Genomic DNA, 21453 nt, shown 5'->3' on the forward strand with positions numbered 1-21453 from the left:
CTGCAGCAACACCACCCGTTGCTTCCCTCATCCCACACCCCTCCTGGGCTACCATGGCAGTGTCCCCCCATTTGTGTGATGAAGTAATAAAGAATGCAGGAATAAGAAACACTGACTTTTTAGTGAGATAAAATGAGGGGGAGGCAGTCTCCAGCTGCTATGATAGTCCAGGCAGTACAGAATCTTCATTAGACATGAAAGGCGGGGTGGGAGGAGCTCGCCTCCAGCTGCTATGAGGATGGTTACCAAGTCTATTGCACCGTCTGCCTCTCCAGGAGAAGCTTAAAGAAGGGAATGACCAGGAGTCATTCCCATTTTTGCCCAGGTGCCCCCGGCCGACCTCACCGAGGCCAGCCAGGAGCACTCACGGGATGAGGAGGACGGTTTTCAACCATTTTGTACCGCTGCCATCAGGAAAGGAAGGGGAGGGGATGCTGCTGTTCAGTGCCGCAGCACCGCGTCTACCAGCAGCATGCAGTAGACATACGGTGACATTGAAAAAAGGCAAGGAACGATTTTTTTCCCTTTTCTTTCACAGGGGGGAGGAGGGGGGTAAATTGACGACATATACCCTGAACCACCTGGGACAATGTTTTTGACCCTTCAGGCACTGGGAGCTCAGCCAAGAATGCAAATGCTTTTCGGAGACTGCGGGGACTGTGGGATAGCTGGAGTCCTCAGTCCCCCCTCCCTCCTTCCATGAGTGTCCATTTGATTCTTTGGCTTTCTGTTATGCTTGTCACGCAGCACTGTGTTGAGTCCCTGCTGTGGCCTCTGTCTGCAGATTTTTTCAAATGCTTTGGCATTTTGTCTTCTGGAATGGAGCTCTAATAGACCAGATTTGTCTCCCCATACAGCGATCAGATCCAGTATCTCCCGTGCAGTCCATGCTGATCAGTGCTCCACGCTCGGCAAACAGGAAATGAAATTCAAAAGTTTGCGGGGCTTTTCCTGTCTACCTGGCCAGTGCATCCGAGTTCAGATTGCTGTCCAGTGCGGTCACAATGGTTCACTATGGGATAGCGCGCGGAGGCCAATGCCATTGATTTGCGGCCACACTAACCCTCCTCTCGTCAAGGAGGGGTATAGATATCAGTATTAAGAGCCCTTTATATCGAAATAAAGGGCTTCGTTGTGTGGACGGGTGCAGGGTTAATTCGATTTAACGCTGCTAAATTTGGTATAAACGCATAGTGCAGACCAGGCCTGAGTCTTGCTGCCCTGGTGGGAGGCCTGTAACCTGAGTCCTGCTACCAGGGCTGAAGCCTTCGGGCTTTGGCTTCGGCCCTGGGCAGCGGGGCTCGGGCTTTGGCCCTGGGCTCCGGTAAGTCTAACGCCAGCCCTGGTGACCCCATTAAAACGGGTCTGAGAACCATTGCCCTTTTAGTTGAGGAAGGAGCCGTTAGCTGAGGCTAACCGCAAGTGGCTGCCCCACTTTGGACAGCTGTATCTTAATATCGTAATAAAAAGTAAGAGTCTGGGTTCTTGTTGCTCCCCCTCCCTCTCCTTTTCCTTTGTATAAAAAGCCCTTTGCTAATGAAGGAGTCCATGTGGGACTGTCAAATAAACACATATCCAGGAAATGTGCCAGGCTTACATTTGCTTTTTGTTTTTCCTCGGGCCACAAGGGGCTGCCTTAATTCTCCACGTTGAAAGCTCTCTGACTTCTTCATTTGCCGGGAGAAGACATCTCCTCAGCCTGCTGTCAACAGTGGGGGAAGGCAGACAGCTGTTTTCAACCTATTGGGCAGGAGCACTGGCTTGAATCCTGTGCAATAAAAAAAATGATACAAAAGAAGTAAGGACAGGAAAAAGCCCCACCACCATCATGAATATTTCAAGGTGCCTGAGATGCAGCGGGAGCATGGCTGCTCCCCTGGGCTGGATATGCATGGAGCTATCAATAATGAATCTCACATCTCCGTGTATAAATGCTTTTAAAAATAGCATTTCTCTTCTCTTCCCTCTGCCTTGCAGCAACATGCTCGCCTCACCACCTCTAATCACACAAAATATTCTCTTTGCAAAGGGCAGCAGTTCATCCAGTATTTCCCACCCCCCAACCAACCAAACCCCCGCCCCCAAATTTCAAATTGAGTTTCTAGCAAAGGGAATGGAAACACTCAGTGCAATGTGGTTTGTTTGCTGAATGCACGTTCACCCACCTCCCTCTCCCCCTTGCTGTATTAAAGAAGTAATTAAAGGAACCAGCGTACCCTGACCATCACTAGCTAGCAAGAAAACTAAGTAGGTCTGTTTGTTTGGTGGCACTGGTATTTTGGGGGGCTATCTTTTGCAAACTGCCTGTGCTGTTGTTTTTTGGTGCTGACCAGGTTGGGATCCAGGCTAAGCTTGGCTAAGATCGAGGCAGAAAATAAAATGTTGGCAACCGAACATTTCTCTGAAGGGGATGCTACTGGGTGGAAAATGCAGCGAGAGCGGAAGTTGCTGTTGCAGGGAGAGAATGAGGATGTAGAATTCTGGATGCTGGCACATCAGCAGTGGCCCACGGCCATGCAGAACTGAAGCTGTGTCTTTTTGCTCCATGTATGAAAATGCATGTGGGACAAATCTGTATCTCTCCCCTCTCTGTATGTAACTATAATCTTCTGTTCTTCCACCTCTTCCAATATCGTGAATGTTCAGCAGTTTTCCCCTGGTGGAAGCTTGCCTTTTTTATGTGGAAGGCTTTCCTTTCTACCTTTAATAAAGCCCTTCTCTAGCACTGGAGGATCCCAAAGTGCTTCACATACATGAATGAATTAAGCCTCAATGGCCCTGAGAGGTAGGGAAGTAGTATCTGCCTTTTGCATATATGGGGAAACTGAGTCACAGAAGTGCTGTGGTTGGCAGACGTCATACAGAGGATGAGTAGCAGAGTCAGGAACAGATCACAGGAGTCCTGCCTCCTAGCCTGTTTTTGTCATAAGACCACCCATCTTCCATCATGTGGCCTTTCCTTCTTGTGGAAAAAATGTTATGAGAGCAAAAGAAATGCCTCACTTTCTGCAGAGGTGGGCTATTTATCAGGTTTGCCAGCGAGCTTAGTGTTTGGACACAACTCTGTCTGAGCAGGTACTTCACCTGAGGCCTGATCCAAAGCCCTTTTGTGTCAATGGAAAGACTCAATGTGCTTTGGATCAGGTCCTTGCTCCCCATTGGAGAGGCTACCTTGACTCACTAGCCCAAGGGTTGTACTTCATCTGTTGTTATGCTGGAGGCAGGAAGCTTTCTGCACCCATCTGTTAACCACCAACAATCACCGATTCTATCCTCCCAGGGTCTCCTGTTGAGTTCAGTTCCTGAGCCCACTCGCTCGACAGGCACTAGAAATGTGGGCAGCTGCCCAGACACTCTGTGATGTGAGGGCTGGGAGGATGAATCAGAGGAGACTATCTGGAGTCAGCCAGTGTGTCCCGTAAATGTTGTTGTTGACATTCAGCAGGCAGTGGAGGGTTGGCTGTTTCCCCATCCTCTATCCCCAGAGAACAGGCTTTACTGGCTGGCATTGCCACATCTTCTGATTCCTTATGATGCTGTGTGACAGCCATGTGACTTGAACACAGGGCTGAAAGGACCTCCTGGGTTGCTGAGTCCAGACCCCTGCTAGCACAGGCAATCGCATCAGATAATGTCCATAAATTGTGTCACAATTCATCTTAAAAGTAATTAGGTATCTTGCCCCCACACCTCCTGTGGGAAGGCTGTTCCAGAACTTTACTCCTCTGATGGTTAGAACCTTCCAATTTCCAGCCTAAATTTATCCATAGCCAGTCTACATGCGTTTGTTCTAGTGCCATTGTTGTCCTTCAGCTGCAATAACTCTTCTCCTGGCAAGGAGTTCCATAGGTGGACTGTGCTGAATGTATTTGTGCCCTGCCAAGTACAGGAGTACTTGTGGCGCCTTAAAGACTAACAAATTTATTTCAGCATAAGCTTTTGTGGGCTAAAATCCACTTCATCAGATGCATGCGGTGGAAAATACAGTAGGAGGATATATATACACACAGAGAGAACATGAAACAATGGGTGTTACCATACACACTGTAAAGAGAGTGATCAGTACTTAAGGATCATGTCCTCCGTCACTTCTATCCCTGCAAAACTAGATCAAAGTTGTGGATGAGCTGATCCTGTTCCTGCTCCATATTGTGGTACAAGTGTCTATGCAGTGGAGTAGGTGCTTGGCAAGATTGAGCTGACCCTTTTGCAGCATTTTCAGAGAAGTCACAGATAGCAAGCCTTGAGGGAGGATTACCGTCCATTTTTGGCACTGTAGACAGATACATTGAATGCAGCTATTGCCACTGGTGTATTGGTGGTTCTGGTATAGGAGAACTAGCATGGTGTGGTGGGATCCCATTGCCTTGCAGACTTGGGATGACCAGCAGTGGCTCCAGATCTTCTGCATGAGGAACAGACCTACATGGAGCCATGGGAGAAGCCTGCGCCAACCCTCCAGTGCCAGAATGCTTGATGGAGGGAAGCCATACGGTTACAAAAGCGGGTCAGTGTTTCCCTTTGGAAGCTGGCTGCCCCTGACAATTACAGGTCCATGGCAAAACACTGTGGAGGTGGAAAGGAGGCTATTGAGGTAACGGTTGTGGAGGTTCTATGAGGCGATGAACAGTGTGGTTTACCCACAGATGGTTGGCATAAGAAACATTCCTGCAATAATAGCTGGTTTTCAGAGTATAGGGTTCCCAAACTTCCCTGGGAACAGCGCTGGCACTCATGTGATCTTAGTTTGCCTGCCACAAGGGTGGCCAGTGGCGAGTTGTTCTCAGCAGGGGTTGCTGGGACCGGTACCTCCAGATTGCCCATCACACCTGCAGGCACAGTGTTGTCCTGGCCAATTGCAGGGCGGGGGTTGTGCATAGAGCTGCCAGTGTGGTAGTACACTGTACTGCAGATGAGGAGGAGCCGACTGATGGGATGGGGTCTCAGCAGCAGGTGGATACTCTTCTCTGTCCGATATCGGTCCTATTAACCACTCCATGAGCTCACGCTCCTTGTGCCGTCTCTCTTCATCTAGGCAGCAATCCGTCAGCCTTTCCTCCCACTGCAGAGTGGCTGCTCGTTGTCCCTCAGGAACTCAAACTGTTCCTGATTTCTCCACTCCATCTGAGCAAGCAGGTCCTCCATGGATCTTGTCTGTCCTCTCCTTTCTCTGGGGTCTTGTCTGCCTCTTTGGTGGGAGGATTTCCATGTCTGCTGTGGAAGGTCCTGCCAATCTCATGAAGAAGAGAACATTATACTGTCTTGGCAAAACCTGAGCACTTCCCCGCCACAAAATATTGCTTTGCAGTAGAAGGCCACTTTTCTGATACTTTCAAACATTTGAGGAATGTAACTGTGCACCTTGGTTTTCAGAAAACCATTGCTGCCCAGGAGGAAGGGCGAGACACACAGAAAGTGAGATGCTTATAATAGTATTTTTCAGAAATTCAGCTCTTGAGCATGTAGCTAGGTGGTGGTGGGGTGGGGAATTTGTCCTCAGCCTTTGTTAGTAGTGTTACTTTCCTTTAAGCCTGGACAACCTATTGAGGATATACCTGTTGTGCAAGTAGCTGAGTAGGGAAAAAGATGCAGCTTTCCAGGTCAGTGGTGGGAATCCCTCAATTTAGACCAGGGAGAGTTCTATGCGAATGGTCACCACACACCCTGTCAAGGTGTGTGGCCCTAGCAGATGCACTCCCGGGAAAACCTGACAGATCATCTGGAGTTCATGCTGCATGAGGAATTTTCTAAAATAAGCTTCCAGGATTGGGAACAAATAACGATGGAAATAGACAAATTCTGCGCTAGGATAGAAAGCTGTGACCCAAAAAGTGAGCAGAACCATCACCAATCCTGCCCACTCCCCAGAGCCTTGTCTGTGTGACTGCCTGTTGGCCAACAGAGAGAGAAGTACTGCAACTGTACTGAGAGTCCTTGGACCCAAAAATGCACCAGAAACCTCTCTCTCTCTCTCTCTCTCTCTCTCTCTCTCTCTCTCTCTCTCTCTCAGACATAACTTCAAATGCCAGTGATTTGGAAAGTGGAAGTTTTTCTCTACACAAAGGGAGGTATTGGGGAAGGGGGCATTTTAACTTACCAGCCAGGATTCTGGTCCCAGTCCATCTTCAGGGTCCTCCTCAAGGGTTCCTGAGTCTGACTGACTACAATTGCAGAATCACTTCCTCCTGGTCTTCAAGGGTGTCCTTGATAATCTCAGCTGCATCAGCAGTCTTGTCACTCACTGTTCCTTCGGGCAATGAGCCCAGCAGTGTTCGGCAGCACATCATGAGCAATGGTAGGCTCCATACTGGAGGGCTTGTACAGTCATATTCCTCCTAGAAAAGGCATGTGGCAGGTGCACTCTCGGACTGGGTGTTGGAAGCTCAGGCCTTCCTGTAAAGGTACTTTGGGTGCTGCATTTGCTCCCTGCATTGAATGTCAGTACTCTGAGTGTCCAACTCCTCCAGCCTGCTGGAAATGTGCAGGTACAGGTGCGTGTTCCTGCTGCTCCTCATGAAGTTGTGCCAGCCGCTGTACTCCACCCACATATTTATTAAAATCTGGGTATGTGCTTAGGGTTGGCTAGCTGCTCACTGAACTATTGCCATTGTCCCCTGTAGTAGCAAACTTTGCAGCCTGCAGCAGAAATCTAGCGAGATGTGCAGCACACGACAATGACTGCATGCTAGGGGAATGGGAACTTTATTCATTCAGACCAGGAAGCAAGAGTACGATGCATTGTGAGAATGGGAGAGGAGAGGTATTGAAACTTGAGACATGGTACCTGCTGCTTACTCACATCCATGCTGCAAAGCGGACTTGGTACAGAGCCAAGCCTCAGCCCTTACCTACATCCCTTAGGAAAGCTAGTGGGTTCTGTATTTGCTTTCCCTGTGACATGCACTGTGTGGCTTTCAGGGTGGACCACAGGATTCTGTTTGGCACAACCAATGGCCAGGACACATGGTGAGTCACCAGTGTAGACATAGCCTTAGAGCATCCTCTGCTGGTTGCTCTGTGGAAGTAGCACCAGCGGCAGTGGTGACAGGTCTCTCTCTGCAGATGTACGCAGACTGACTCAACCTCCCCTCCCCTTTCAGTGGAGACAGGAATTACCATAAAAAGTAGGAATCAGTAGGTGTAGGAAAGTGACATTTTTTTCTCTTCCTGCAGCGTCTGGCTCTCCCTTCATCCCTACATGATATGCGTTGCTCGGCAGGACAACTTTTCAGAAACTGGCTCTGCGACACGGACTGTCACCCCTAATGGTGACACGGCTGAATTATGGAGAGCTGAGATACCGAGCTCCTGCTTCCTGCTGGCTGTGCAGTCCCTGCCATGTGAGTATATGTACATCAAAGCTCTGTGGGAGGCCATGGGTATGGAATGGGCTACTAGGAACCAAATTCAATCTGTCCTTGTCTAGGAGACCATTCAGGGCTGGTCCTTGGGCTAGGGTTACTAATTCATGTCTGGGCTGGTCCATATATAATGAAGTATACAGTGAACAGCATGCACGTAATGAAGTATACAATTCTTCTTTACAGACTGGTTGCCTTTTCCATCTTGTGCCTAGACTCTGTAGTGATTGGGTACCATGTAAATGCCAAGGTTAGATTAGGCAGACTGCTCTGTCTGGAGCAACTTGGGAGGGTCAGGTTACCTGTGCTATTGGGAGGAGGAAAATCCTTTACTAGCAGTTAGAGACAGACTCTTCAGCGTGGGGGGAGGAGTCAGTCCGGCTCCAGCTGAAGTCAATGTGAGTCCTGCTATTGACATCAGTGGCTCGTAGCGATTGTAACCGGGCCTGTTAGGGAAGAGGAAAGGTAGCTCAGAGGACAAAGTGGGGAGAAATGTTCTTGGAGTGCTGGGTTCATTGGCAGAGGTGGGCATTTTTTGCTTGGAGAGATGTAGGCATGGAGTGAGAGAGAGGAAAGACGAAAGAGAGGGTACGTACTCCATGGCAATTCTGCTGGGGAAATTAGCATTTCTTTAGAGCCAGGGCAAGGGCAGAGCCTGGTTGCAGAGAGATAAGTGTGTGCAGCAGCCTCCCAATGGGAATCTGCAGGTTGACAATGGGTAATGTGGTGTTTAACAGTTTCAATGCCAGCTTTTCACAGGGAGGTGACATATGGGGTGTCATAGGTGGATGGGGGCGGGGTGACGAGGGCCTGTGATCAATGGCATGGTACTGACACTGACAAATGTCCAGCAGTGATTAACCTGATGGGGAAAGAGGAGGAAGGATGTGAAATAACAAAAGGTTGGACAGGACAAAGGAATATAGGCATAGAGGTTGTGAAAACAAGAATTCCTAAGCATGGAGGGGTGGTGAGGGAGTCTGACAGAAAGCATTCTCCTAACAGCCCGCTGCATTCTGTGCTCACCGCTCACTGGGGCCTCTCCATAGTTGTCTTGCCCTGCTGGCCACGCTGGTAGTCCCACAGATTCACAAGAGAGATACTCTGATATATAGGTAACAATCCCTCGAAGGACAGAAAATCCTTTTCAGGCTGCTATCCCATTACACACAGAGACAGACCTTCCTCCAGGGCCTGCCATGATGATCCTCCTCCAAGACTGCTGGCTCTCCAATCTGGGATAGTTTTGCAGCAGCAGTTTAAGCTGCTTCCTTTCCAACTGGGTGACTCCATGAGGCCTCACTTACAGGCCCTCTCCCTCTTTAAAGATCCCAGCAGGTTCCTCCCCACAGCCGCCTGCTACTGATTGCTGGTATTTGGCCTTCCCTATGATCTATGTCTTGTAGTTTCCTTCAGCTCAGCTGGGCTGCTTCTGTGATGGTGACCTTGGCTGCCCACTGACTTCCAACCTAAGTTCCATTCACTGGCCTGGCATCCTCTGGCCTCGCATTTCCTTGGGCAGCCCCTGCACTCTCTGTTCAGATCTTCAAGCCAGGCAAGGTCCTCGGGGGTGGAAGGAGGTTTGCTTTCTGGCTGAGTAGACTCTAAGCGGGAAGATATCTGCTGTGATTGAATTTTTAGGAGCCCTGGGATCTTAGTGATCAGGAGGCAGCCGATCCCCCCTCTCCAGAGGTAACCTGGATAAATCAGTGGGTGGGGGAGCAACAGGGCACCAGTAGGCTCACTCTGTTGTCCCTCTGCTGTGGTCTCCTTTTTTGGAAGGACAGAAAGCTGCACCTGATCTTTGTTTGTGTGTCAATCCTGGTGCCAAGCAGTGACCCTAGATAGAATTTCAGATGCCAGCAACATGGTTACCTGAGGAACATCTCACATAAGGGCATGGGTGTATCTGAGATGTCCCCTGCCACTTGGGTCATGAATTAGTCCTGGGCTGTCAGGCAGGTATGCCACGCTGGTGAGACTGGCCCTCTCCTTCATCTCCAATTTTTAAATGGCTGCAGCTAAGTCCTATTTGGTTCTACAGCATGATGCTTCCAGACACACATTATTTCAGAGATGTATCCCCCAAGTTCTAGTTACTATGAGTGTTTGGAGAATGTCTTGGTTTGCTGCAATTAACCAAAGATACCTGGTTAGAATTCTGTGTGTGCAGCCACTGACTGTATTAAATTACTATGGTTGCAGGAAACAAATACAATCCACAGAAACAGGTTGGCCAGAATAAAATGAAAAGAAGTGGGGAGTGACTTATTGCCTCCTTTAGATTATCAGATGAGCTTTTTGAGGAAAGATCCCAGATGGGATGAACTGATAAAAGAGAGAAATAATTGATCTAACTTTAATAACAATGCTGTTCCTCCTAACCTATTCCATCTCGCCTCTGTTGTCTTCTCTTTTATGTCTGTGACCCTCTTTCAATACTTGCATAAGAAAATAACTTGTCAATGATTTTGTAGGTCTTTAGTAATGTGAATAATATTTAAAAGTTGCTTCTTGGAATGGTGCTTTTTCTGGCACAATTATTCTCTCCTTGACAGTGAAATTCTGTGTCATGTTTACATAATTCACGAGTCCTGTAAATTTCAGGCCCCAAACCCTCCTGCCCCAGTGTCATTATTCATCTCCTTTCCATGCAGCTAAAAATGGATCTTTAAAAAATCAAGCATTATTCTTCCGTCGTCTGGCCTGCCTGCGTACATGATCACCAATAATCATCTGCACAATAGCAGCTTGTTTTCTGCTATCTGGCTTGTTGGAGATGATATATGAAGTTTAAAGAATAGTGTGAGATGGTTTTCTTAAGCTACGTTAAGCCCACTATGCTGACAGCAGCAAAATAGAACATGTTTTGACAGGGAGCTGAGCTAATGTGACTCTGCAGGACAACACAGGAAGGATGGGGCATCTGTATCGGGCTGTGGTGGTTAATTTTTCATTGGTAGGTCACTTTAAAAGGTGCATGTTTGGGTTTTTCCCAGTGCCTATTCTCTGAGAGTTGTCACCTGCTCCCAAGTTTACAAGACACTCCTGATTTTTTTTTCCCTGTTGGTCTGTTTTGCTACCAGGACATTTTAAAGAAGCCTGGATTTATTTTCCACCTTACAACAGAGCATCGCAATGTTGGTGACATTGCATCTTTCTGTGGGGGTGAGGTGTCGGCAGGAGATGTTGCTTCATAACAGATTGATGCAATTTGATGGTGTGAAGACGGTGTCATGACATGGTTCTTTTGTGCCTCATAGCATATACAAAGAATTAGGAGCCCTGCGTAATTCTCTTGAATCATTAATCACCCTTCATCTTCTCTCCGCAAGGGAGGAATTAGTCTTCCTCAGGAGCATGGATCAGTTATGGCTTTATTTTGCTAGAGTCTTCATGTTGCAATCACTGCCCCAGGAGGTCATCAAGACAACTATCATCACCAGAGTATTAAAAGAGCTGGATTATTTTGGAGCTAACTAAATCTCATGCTTCAGTGTATAAACTGACCACCTTGCTGGGGTCAGGAAGGATTCCCCCTCCACCCCCATAAACACATGCATTATGGGGTTTCCTTCCTCTGAAGCATTAGGTATTGACTGCTACAAGAGTCAGGATGCTTAATGGACCAAGGCCCTGATGAGCATGACAGACCCTAAATTCCTGTGTAGAGGGCTGGTCCCATGAATAGAATCGTGAACCCATTGAAGTCAATGGGAGTTTTGCCATTGATATCAAGGGGCCAGGATTTCACCCCACATTTGAGTTCTGTCCTCATTTATGTATGTGGGCATTGCCTGTTTTGGACAGCGGAGGATCACAGCTGCTGTAGTGCATGCAGCAGAAAATCCATAGCAGGTAAAAGTGCTAGTATTTAAGCAAGAAGCACCTAAACATTCTTCTGTCAGTCATGTAAGATTCACTTGGGGCTGTTGAAGGTGAGCTGAAAACCTGTTTGCCTACTAAGGCTTGAGTTCAGAAAGCTGTTTCTCCCCCGACACTAGTTGAGATTCAGTTTAGCTCAGCCTCAGGGCTGTAGTAACTGAAAGTCACTCACTGCCCCCTGTTGCTGCTTGATGAGGGGTGAAAGTCCAGTTCCCAGTGGCCAGATGTCCACATAATGAACAATCACTGCGTGGGTAACTGGAGCCCCTGAGCCATCTCAGCAAAAAGGCAGAAAGGCTATATGTGGTATGGAGGCCTCAGACCTTTCTGAATGAGGTTGAGACATATTGTATTGACGGGGGGCTGGGAAAATATGAGGGAGTGTCCCCATGTGCTGCACCTACACTAAGGCTGCCGGCTCAGCAATGCATTTACTAAAAGCTGTAATAGAAAGAGGGCCTGAAACATAAGTGCACGTATCAGGGACCTGGTGTGACGCCTGAGGCCTGGGCTAAAATAGTAGTCAAAACTTTGCTGATACAAAGCAAAGTTAAGTTATGAGCAAGACGCGCAGGCCCTGCTCACAGAATCTGGCAAGAATAGGGCTGATATTGCAGAAACACATATTTCTAAGTAGTGCTAGGCACAAGAATATATATGCAAACACATTCCAGAAAGGTACCAGAACACCTTGATACCAAACATATTCCCCAAAGACATGTTGACCTATCTTAAATATAAGGTCAGGATGACAGCATGATGGATAGAGATGTTTTGATTGAACCAATATGTACACGGTAACAGGCGGCCCCTGGATATGTCAGAGGGGCAATATGTGACTTGTTTGTATCAGTATATAAAAAGTTATCTCAGAGGAAGTGTCTTTGGGTGGCTTAGGGGATAATGGAAAGTCCTGCCATTAACTAAGCTAGTCCATTGCAATGGGCATACATGTGTTAGTGTACCTGTAACCATTGAGCCAGGGCATTAGGACCATGCTTCATTGAGAATAAACCTTACCAAGTCTGTGGATTTATTGGGCAGTTTGATTGGAGCCTGCTGTACGGGCTATCTGGCCAGAGTCAGTACAGCACATAGAAAGAACATACACATGCAGCCAAACATCTGACCACAAAAGCCATTAGTGTTTGTGAAACACTTCGAAGCTGTACGTGGTAAGTACTAATATCATTAATAAAAGAATTTAGGAAGCCATCTGACCTTCCTAACACCTAGCTCCCATTCTGCTTTTACGGACATCAGTAGCAAACCTCCCATTGACTGCAGCATGTGTCTATACCCAGTGGTATTGCTTGGGCAGCAATGTCAAGGAGTTGCCGCTGAAGAAACACTGTAATTTTGGGTCCTGGCAGGCAACTGCAGGAGGAAGTAGGTTTCCAACATATAAAAATAATTGTGTGACCTTTAGCCCTTTCATGACTTAACCAGGTTTCTGGAAACCTCCTTGATTCACTATTCCAGGCTCAAGTTCCCATGACAAAGGAACCATAGAAATGAATAGACCACTGCATGGAATGAGTCATTAGTCCAGTGTAAACTGTTAGGAGCTTTCAGTGACGGAAAGAGCCGATACAACTACAACTTGGATGCAGTTTAACAGCAGAAAACACATCAGCGGGGTAAATGCGCCCGGGGTAAATCGGCCCAGCTCTGTTCAGCTGAGTGAAGTCATAGTCATTTACAGCAAAAGATCGAGCTCTATCTCGTGCTAAGCCTGAGACCTGACATCCATGCCTCAGGGAAGGCCAAATACTTTGTTTTCTCTCCCTCCCCTCCCTTCTTGACTTGTCAGGGGCCAGGCTGAGCACCTGTCCAGTCCTGTGATTTTATGTCAGTACGGAAGTGAGGAAGGGACAGAGATGGGAAATATTTGGCTCCAATAGCAGTCAGTTTGGACTCAGTGCTGGGGGGAAAAGACAAGAGCGTGACCAGGTGGCTTCCCTTCTCTCGGCCATTGTGCTGTGTGTCTGTTTTATGTAGCTCTAGTCTGGCTATTATCCTGTACCAGCTGCTCCACAACACTGTTTTGTGATAACAATCACACAAGCGCTCTGTGTTTTGCCCCAAGTTTAGACACAGGGCTCGTATTTACCTCCCTCTGTCCTGTTCTCTGGCACACCGAGCAAAAGGTACAGAGATCAAGCTGAGAAATTCCCTGGAAATCACAGGCACTTGGCAGCTGTGGTTAGTAAGCTCAGAGCTTTAAGAGAATAAGGTTATGTTAGTAGCTCTTCGTGAGTGTGATAAGGACAGCTGATTCCTCCTCCCCTCCCCCCCATCAGAATGGTGGCTTCCCGGTGAGTTTTCTATCAGGGTTTAAAACACAGAAAGGAACCTTGCTGTTGAAGGTAACCTGAGTCCTCTCCAGCACAGAAGAGGTAATGTTGCTGGGATGCTATTGAGATCAGACGATATGGCCTGGCCCCAACCAAAGTATCAGAGTTGGATGCTCTTTGCCATTCCTGAATTTGGCTCAGAAATTGCCAAAGGGCATGCACACCAGATCTGAACCAGGCCTAGGGCATCCAATTCACCAATCCCCTGCACTAGTGTTTCACATTCACTATGCGCTGGTCTAAATGGCTACACAAGGGAAGGCAGGGCAATAGGGAATTGGGATCAGCATGTTTAATCTCTCCAGGGGTTTCCTTCCAGACTCTCCTGCATATCTACATAAAGATCACCAAGCCAAGGCTGCAAACAGATGTTCCGCCTCTGTGTACCTATATAATAACCCTCCTATTAATCAGTCCAACGTGGGGTTTAAGAGTTGATGCTGACACAGGTTCACATAGAGGCTCATTGATCCCTCCTACCCAAGAGTCAAGTGATTAGAGGGGTCCTGCTTTCACACTGATTTCCACCCCGTTCACAGAAGCATTACAGACAGAGGCAGTGCTGAAGAGCATGTGTGTATGAAAACACAAGGCTCCCGCCCCGCTCGAAGCTGCTGGTGCTGCACCAGAGTTTGACACTTTAATAATAATTTATTTTGTCAGCTGAAATTAATCTTGGATTATTTGCTTCACCAATCTGAACACTGGCTCCTGTATTAGCTTCCTCTTTCCTTAGGCTTGAATCTTTCAGGGAATGATGCAAATTGCAAAGGCTGCACCAGCTAACAAAACCTGTAGCATTCCCAGCTACATCACGAGCGAGTCCGGGAGGTGAAGAATGTTTTTTCAAACTACTTGCTACAAATTGAGAAGAAATGTTGCATTCCAGTGAATTTTATTAAAGCTACAGCTTTGAAAGCAAGTTTATTATTACAGGGGTCCTGTGCTTGCAACCAGCTGCATTAGTTCTGGGAGCAAAAAGAAATGCTACCTACCTCCGCAGAAGGCAAACCGAATCTGCTTGGCTTCTGCCCTTTGTAACTGATAAAAAATAAATCTTTGTTTTGAAGGACTTAGCATTGCTACACACACAACCCAAATGCAAGGAAATGTAAAGTTAAGGCAATTTTAGGTGTCTCTTCACTGTGCAGATAGCCTGAGTGTTTGGCCCCAGGTCTGAGCACCTAGCTCAGCCTAGCGTGGGTGTGAGCAGCCACAGTCACTCCACTCTTTTCAGTGCGCTAGCTTGAGCACCCCTAGCACAAGTCTGTTTACGCAGGTTGGGTGGCTCGCTCTCTGTTGCAGTGTAGACATAACCGAAGAGCATGTAGCCTCTGCTCCTCTACCCACCGGTGCAGGTACAACCAGAGCAAGTCTACACCACAGGTCATGCACAGCAACCTTCACTTGATGTTTACACTTCATATTACAGATGGGAGTAGTCCAGTCAAGTGAGCGCATGCAGAAGTGTTTGCAGGACTGGACCCTAAATGCCGTGTCACCTTTATTCCGGAAACCAACAATGTTATTCTGGATAGACGGTTCAGAGCACATGCCAGGAATTTAAGAGTTAAAAAGTATCACAGGAACATTTAATTGTTTGAAGAACAAAGCCTTAGAATACCAGAAGATTTAGGATTCAAAGGAAGGATTAAAAGAAATCTGACTATGTTGGTGTATGGAAATGTTGTGTCAAAGCATCCAGCCAACCCTCCCTCTGCCCTGCAGTGGTGCAATTATGAAAAAATTGTTTAAAAACTTAATCTATCTTTAGAAATCATCATAATCTAATCTGGTGTTTAAAACACTAGCATCACAGAATCACAAAAATGCAGGGCTCAAAGGGACCTTGAGAAGTCGTCAAGTCCAGCCCCTTGGGCTGTGGCAGAACTGAGTTAACCTAGACCAGCCCTGACAGGTGTTTGTCTGAACTGTTCTTAAAACCCTCCTGTGATGGGGATTCCACAAACCTCCCCTGGAAACCTGTTCCAGAGCTGAACTATCTTTATAGTTAGACAGTTTTTCCTAATATCTAACCTAACCCTCCCTTGCTGAAGATGAAGCCCATTACTTCTTGTCCTACATTCAGTGGACACCGAGAACAATGGATCACCATCCTCTTTATAACAGCCCTTAATATATTTGAAGACTGTTATCAGGTCCCCCTGTTAGCGTCACTAGGCATAAATCTAGGTAGCTCAGGAGGGTGGAAGATCACGAGTGCCGATGAAGCCCTCCTGCTCAGGCCTCAATGAACCATTGTTCCCCCATGTTAAACACTTTGTGTAACCTAGTGTAACCTAATGTACTAATAGCTGCAAAAATGTAGTGTTAGCAGTTAGTTTTTGGTTGTAACAGCCAGTTCTCTGCTGTAATACATTGAAGCTCGGCTAAAGCACGCTCAAGGCCGTTTCAAGATACTGTATACATGTCTCAGCAGCGGAGATGGGGGAGGAAGGGGGAAGACAAAAGATTGAGTGAGAAAAGATACTGCAGCTGGATGGGAAGGGAGCGGGGAGTGAGAGATCAGCTAGTCAGCAAGAAAAAGTTTTGTAGTAAACAACTGGGATATAAAAGGAAGAAACTGCTTGTTTTAGGTGTGCAGGATTTGAGATTATTTCTCCCTTGCACCTTATTTGAGCTCAAATAAACTTGTGTTTTGCTTCTCCACCCTGGTGTGTTCATTGGCACTACGCACTGTGGGCAACGAACCACTGTTGCTTGCCTCGGGCACCCTCTGTGTCGGCAACGCCCCCTCAGTCTTCTTTTCTCAGGACTAAACATGTCCAGGTTTTTTACATGTCCTCATAGATCAGGTTTTCTAAACCTTTGATCATTTTTGTTGCTTTTCTCTGGACTCTCTCCAATTTGTCCACATCTTTCTAAAGTGTGGTGCCCAAAACTGGACACAGTACTCCAGATGAGGCCTCACCAATGCCGAGCAGAGCAGGAGAGTGACCTCCCATGTCTTACATGTGACACTCCTGTTAATACGCCCCAGAATGATAGTAGCCTTTTTTGCAACTGTGTCACATTGTTGACCCATATTCAGTTTGATGCACTCTAACCCCTAGATCCTTTTTCAACAGCACGGCCATCTAGCCAGTTAGTCCCCATTTTGTAGTTGCGCATCTGATTTTTCCTTCCTAAGCGAAGTACTTTACACTTGTCTTTACTGAAGTTCATCTTGTTCAATTCAGACCAATTCTCAATTTGTCAAGCAGCAAAGAATCCTGTGGCACCTTATAGACTAACAGACGTTTTGGAGCATGAGCTTTCGTGGGTGAATACCCACTTCGTCGGATGCATGTAGTTTGCATCCAATTTGTAAAGATTGTTTTGAATTCTATTCCTGTCCTCCAAAGGGCTTGCAACACCTCCCAGCTTGGTGTCATCTGCAGATTTTAAAAGCATACTTTCCACTCCATTATCCAAATCATTTATGAAACTGCTAAAGAGTACCAGACCCAGGATTGACCCCTGCAGGACTGACCACTAGACACACCTTCCCAGTTTGACAGCGAACCATTGATAACTATTTTTGAGTATGCTCATTCAACCAATTGTGCACCCACTTCATAGAAATTTCATCTAAACCACATTTCCCTACTTTGCTTCTGAGAATGTCTTAGTCCTAACTGTGTGGTTGTTTCAGAAACTCTAACCTGCTTTGCAATCCTAAACAACTCACTGAATAATGCACCTCTCTCACATTTCTGATTAGACCAATAGCTTAATAATGATGACAATCAGTGACCATTTTTCATTAAGAAAATGAAATGGGTTAGGCTTGCCTTTAGGAATCTGAGCCTAACCCACTTGCTTAAAATTAAGCACCATGTATAAGTGTTTGCAGGACCAGAGTCTCCTCAAAATTTCCAATTCCTTCATCTGTAGGACGCAAACACTGTTATGGGGAAACAACTGACAAAGATAAATTAGGACACTTTTTTTTAAAATTTAGAATGTGCCCAGCCAGACATGAACTTGGTCTGAAAGTAAGTGGGGGAGAGAGAGAGGAGGTCTGTTATCACCCCCACATCTGTCCACCCCTGCCTAGCAATTAATTTTACCTCAACCTCCAATCAGTTCTGCCTTCCATCCTGCCATCAATTCTTCCCCCACAACTGTTCTGCCCCACCCCCATATTTCTTAAACAACCTGTTTTTAATTAATTGTCTGAGCAAAGCAAGGTCCTATGCTCAACTCAAAGGTGTTTCTTTGTCTCCAATGCAGTAACTTTTGAACTTCGCATCTGCCCAATTCCAGAGTTTTCAGAGAAGGCATCAGTGATCCAGAACAGGCAGATGAGGGGGCACGGGCTGTGGGAGAGTCAGGCAGGTCTCCTGGCTCCTAATCTAGTGCCCTGTCCACTAAGTCACTCTATTTTATAGGGGCCTCCTAACCATGCTCTGAGAGTTCTACCATGGACTTCCACGGGAGGAAAGTTAGACCAGTGCAGAGTGCTTTGGAGGAAGGACAGAAATGCTATGTTCTAGTAGGTGGCTGTACAGCTACAAACATTCTTCCCAGGTCGCTCATAAGGCTTGGCCCTTTGCAGATGAGACACATCTGTACACCTGCAGTGCACAGCTGTACTGCACACCTGGCTTTGATCACGCTACAGGAGCTTTGTTTTGTTAGTGTCTGTTTTGCTCTAATCCAGCGACACTCATTTGGAAAGCATTCACCTTTCCTCTTGACAGCGTTCTGGAAACCACATTTTTTTATAGCTGGTATAATCTGGAAATTGAGTCCTTTTGTCAATTTTCTATAGTCTCATATATCCTCAGTGTTCATTCATGCCACTGCAATTGGCCGTCAGTCTGCCCAGATCCAATTATTTCAAGTATCTCCAGGTGAAGCATCATATACCATGTGTCCTTTTATTTTAAAACCAAAAAAATCACCACCAAACAGTCGTCGTTTTATCTCTCAGGAGCTGTGTGTGCCACTCCTGGCTTTGCCCCTGACTACTTCTGTTACTTTGTCAGGCACATCATTGCTCTTTGCCTTGGTTACCCCAGCTGTAAAATAGCACTGGTGCTCGCCTGCCTTTGTGAAGTGCTTTGAGATCTGTGCTGTGCCCTCAGTGAGGAGGAGGGGCAGGCACACCTGGCCTCAGCCCAGTCATTGGAATAAACTCTGTAACGCCCATCATTTCCATAGCCTCTCCTGAGTGCAAAAGGTATCTGGAAAGGATAAACCACCACACCAAATCCTTCTGCAGCATGAGTAGTGGGCTCTGAGGCAAGTGATGCTGCATGAAATGGTGAAGAGTGGCTAGAGGGGCATGAAAAGTTCACTGGAAATTCACCATTTTCACTACTACTGGGAATTCATAAAGCCAGGGATTCCAAGGCCTGAATGGACCATTATGTTCATCTAGGCTGACCTCCTATATGGCACAGGTCACAGAAAGGCCCCAGAAAATAATTCCTAGAGCAGATCTGGTAGAAAAACATCCAGTTGTGAGATTTCCCAATGAGGTTTCCAACAAACTTTGTGACAGACTCATGGGAGCCCCTGATATTAATATAATGGGCTCCTGCCTCACGTCTGAGCTGGAGACCAAACCCCAGAGGAGAATTTTCCAAGGAGTTATGGGCAACTGAGTACAGGGTTATCCTGGAATTCGACAGATAACCTTAACTGAAGGGTCTGCTACTTCCAAGGCTTCTGTGCCCTGCATGTTGCTGACACTAGCCAAGTCGGCCTCTGCCGTGTCAGGCTGGTGACCTGTTATTCTAAGTCACAACATTTTGCGGCTCCCTTACTTATCCTATAAAAGTAAGCTTAAAAATTCTGGATAACAATGATAAATTTATGTAATAGACTGGGGTGTGTGTTCCGAGAACCTGATCTTTAAGGGCTTTAAGGGCTCTCAGACTTCTTTGATTGCACCCCCCCTCTTTGTGTCTGCAGTAGTTTACGTCCCTCCTCCCTGCAAAGTACATATACCAATATAAAACACTTTGCTTGAATCAGTTTCGGCTTCGTTTTTCACTTGAGTTGGGTTTTTTTTCTCTTGTTGCACGAATGAGCCAGCGATCCATTGTAATAAGAGCAAAAGCAAAACTGTGATTGCTGTCCATGCTTACAATTAAATGGGCACACCGTGTCGTAGCAGATTCACATACGGATGGCCATGACTTTGTATAATGCTGTGCAAGCTTAACAAATCCGTGAAAATGCACAGCGCCATCTAGAGTCGAATGCGCAGTGCCACATGAGGACCTGATCTATCTGGAGGAATCAGCTTTGGTAGTTATTCATTGCTGTGGGTAAAATGTGCACAGTATGTTTTTTTCCTAAAGCTTCTCAAACTGCCCCCCAATGTATTCTCCTCCCCACCTCCCAATTTGAGAATCTCTGCTTTAGATTGTAACAACATTTTCAGTGCCTTACAACCCCCAAGCACCTTTTGTAACCCCGTCATAAACAGATAACTAAGGGTTAATGTCTCTTTCACCTGAATCACCTGACCAGAGGACCAATCAGGAAACAAGATTTTTTCAACTCTGGGTGGAGGGAGGGTTGTGTTTCTTCTGCCTGTATGCTCTCTCTCAGCTATGAGGGGATTTCTATTTCCTGCTCTCTAATCTTCTGTTTCCAAGTTGTGAGTACAGAGATCATGTATTTACATGTCTATAGTTGCTGGAGTGCTTTGATTTGTATTCTTTTTAAATAAGGCTGTTTATTCAATATTCTTTTAAGCAATTGACCCTGTATTTGTCACCTTAATACAGAGAGACCATTTGTATGTATTTTTCTTTCTTTTTTTATATAAAGCTTTCTTTTTGAGACCTGTTGGAGTTTTCTTTACTGGGAAACTTCAGGGAAATTGAGTCTGTACTCACCAGGGAATTGGTGGGAGGAAGAAATCAGGGGGAGATCTGTGTGTGTTGGATTTGCTAGCCTGATTTTGCATTCCCTCTGGGTGAAGAGGAAAGTGCTTTTGTTTCCAGGATTGGAATTACAGAGGGTGGACTCCCTCTGTTTAGATTCACAGAGCTTGTGTCTGTGTATCTCTCCAGGAGCACCTGGAGGGGGGAAGGGAAAAGATTTATTTCCCGTTGTTGTGAAACTCAAGGGTTTGGGTCTTGGGGTCCCCAGGGAAGGGTTTCGGGGGGACCAGAGTGCCCCAAAACACTCTAATTTTTTGGGTGGTGGCAGCAAGTACCAGGTCCAAGCTGGTAACTAAGCTTGGAGGTTTTCATGCTAACCCCCATATTTTGGACGCTAAGGTCCAAATCTGGGACTAAGGTTTGACACCCCCTGACCCACCAGCTGAGAAACACTGAACTAGCTCATTACTGAGTCATGACTTCCTGTGAACATGGATCTAAACATCTCTGACCCTTGGAAAAAGTCCGTCTCTCTCTCTCTATTGGATCAGATCAGGTGCACACCCTCCCCCAGCCACATGTGAACATCCACAACTTCGGGGCAGATTGGCCTGCAGTTGGCGGCTTGGAGGATTGTGCTGAGGAGGAGCTGTGCTATTTGAGTATCTTGCTCTGCGCATCCCACTCTCTGGGCATCATCAAGTAGGCCACAGACAATTTGGAGACTGCTGCCCTAAGACAGTTGGTAAGATGTCAATCCTAAAGTGTGTAGCTCAGCATCTCCAAGAGAAATCAGACTTAACACGTGTGTGTTAGAGGGCTGAACATTTAGGGACCTGATTCTCCTCTACACTGCACCACATGTAGCCACTTAGCTCGAATCACCATGATAGCATTTTACATCCAATCAGCCCTGGTGTGAATGACTACACAAGGTGCAGGGCAACAGAGAATCAGGCCCCTCATCTTCACCGTGTAGACAGAGCTCTGCAGTGAGAATTG

Source organism: Gopherus evgoodei, chromosome 7 (genome assembly GCF_007399415.2).
Source record: "Gopherus evgoodei ecotype Sinaloan lineage chromosome 7, rGopEvg1_v1.p, whole genome shotgun sequence".
Classification (NCBI taxonomy): domain Eukaryota; kingdom Metazoa; phylum Chordata; order Testudines; family Testudinidae; genus Gopherus; species Gopherus evgoodei.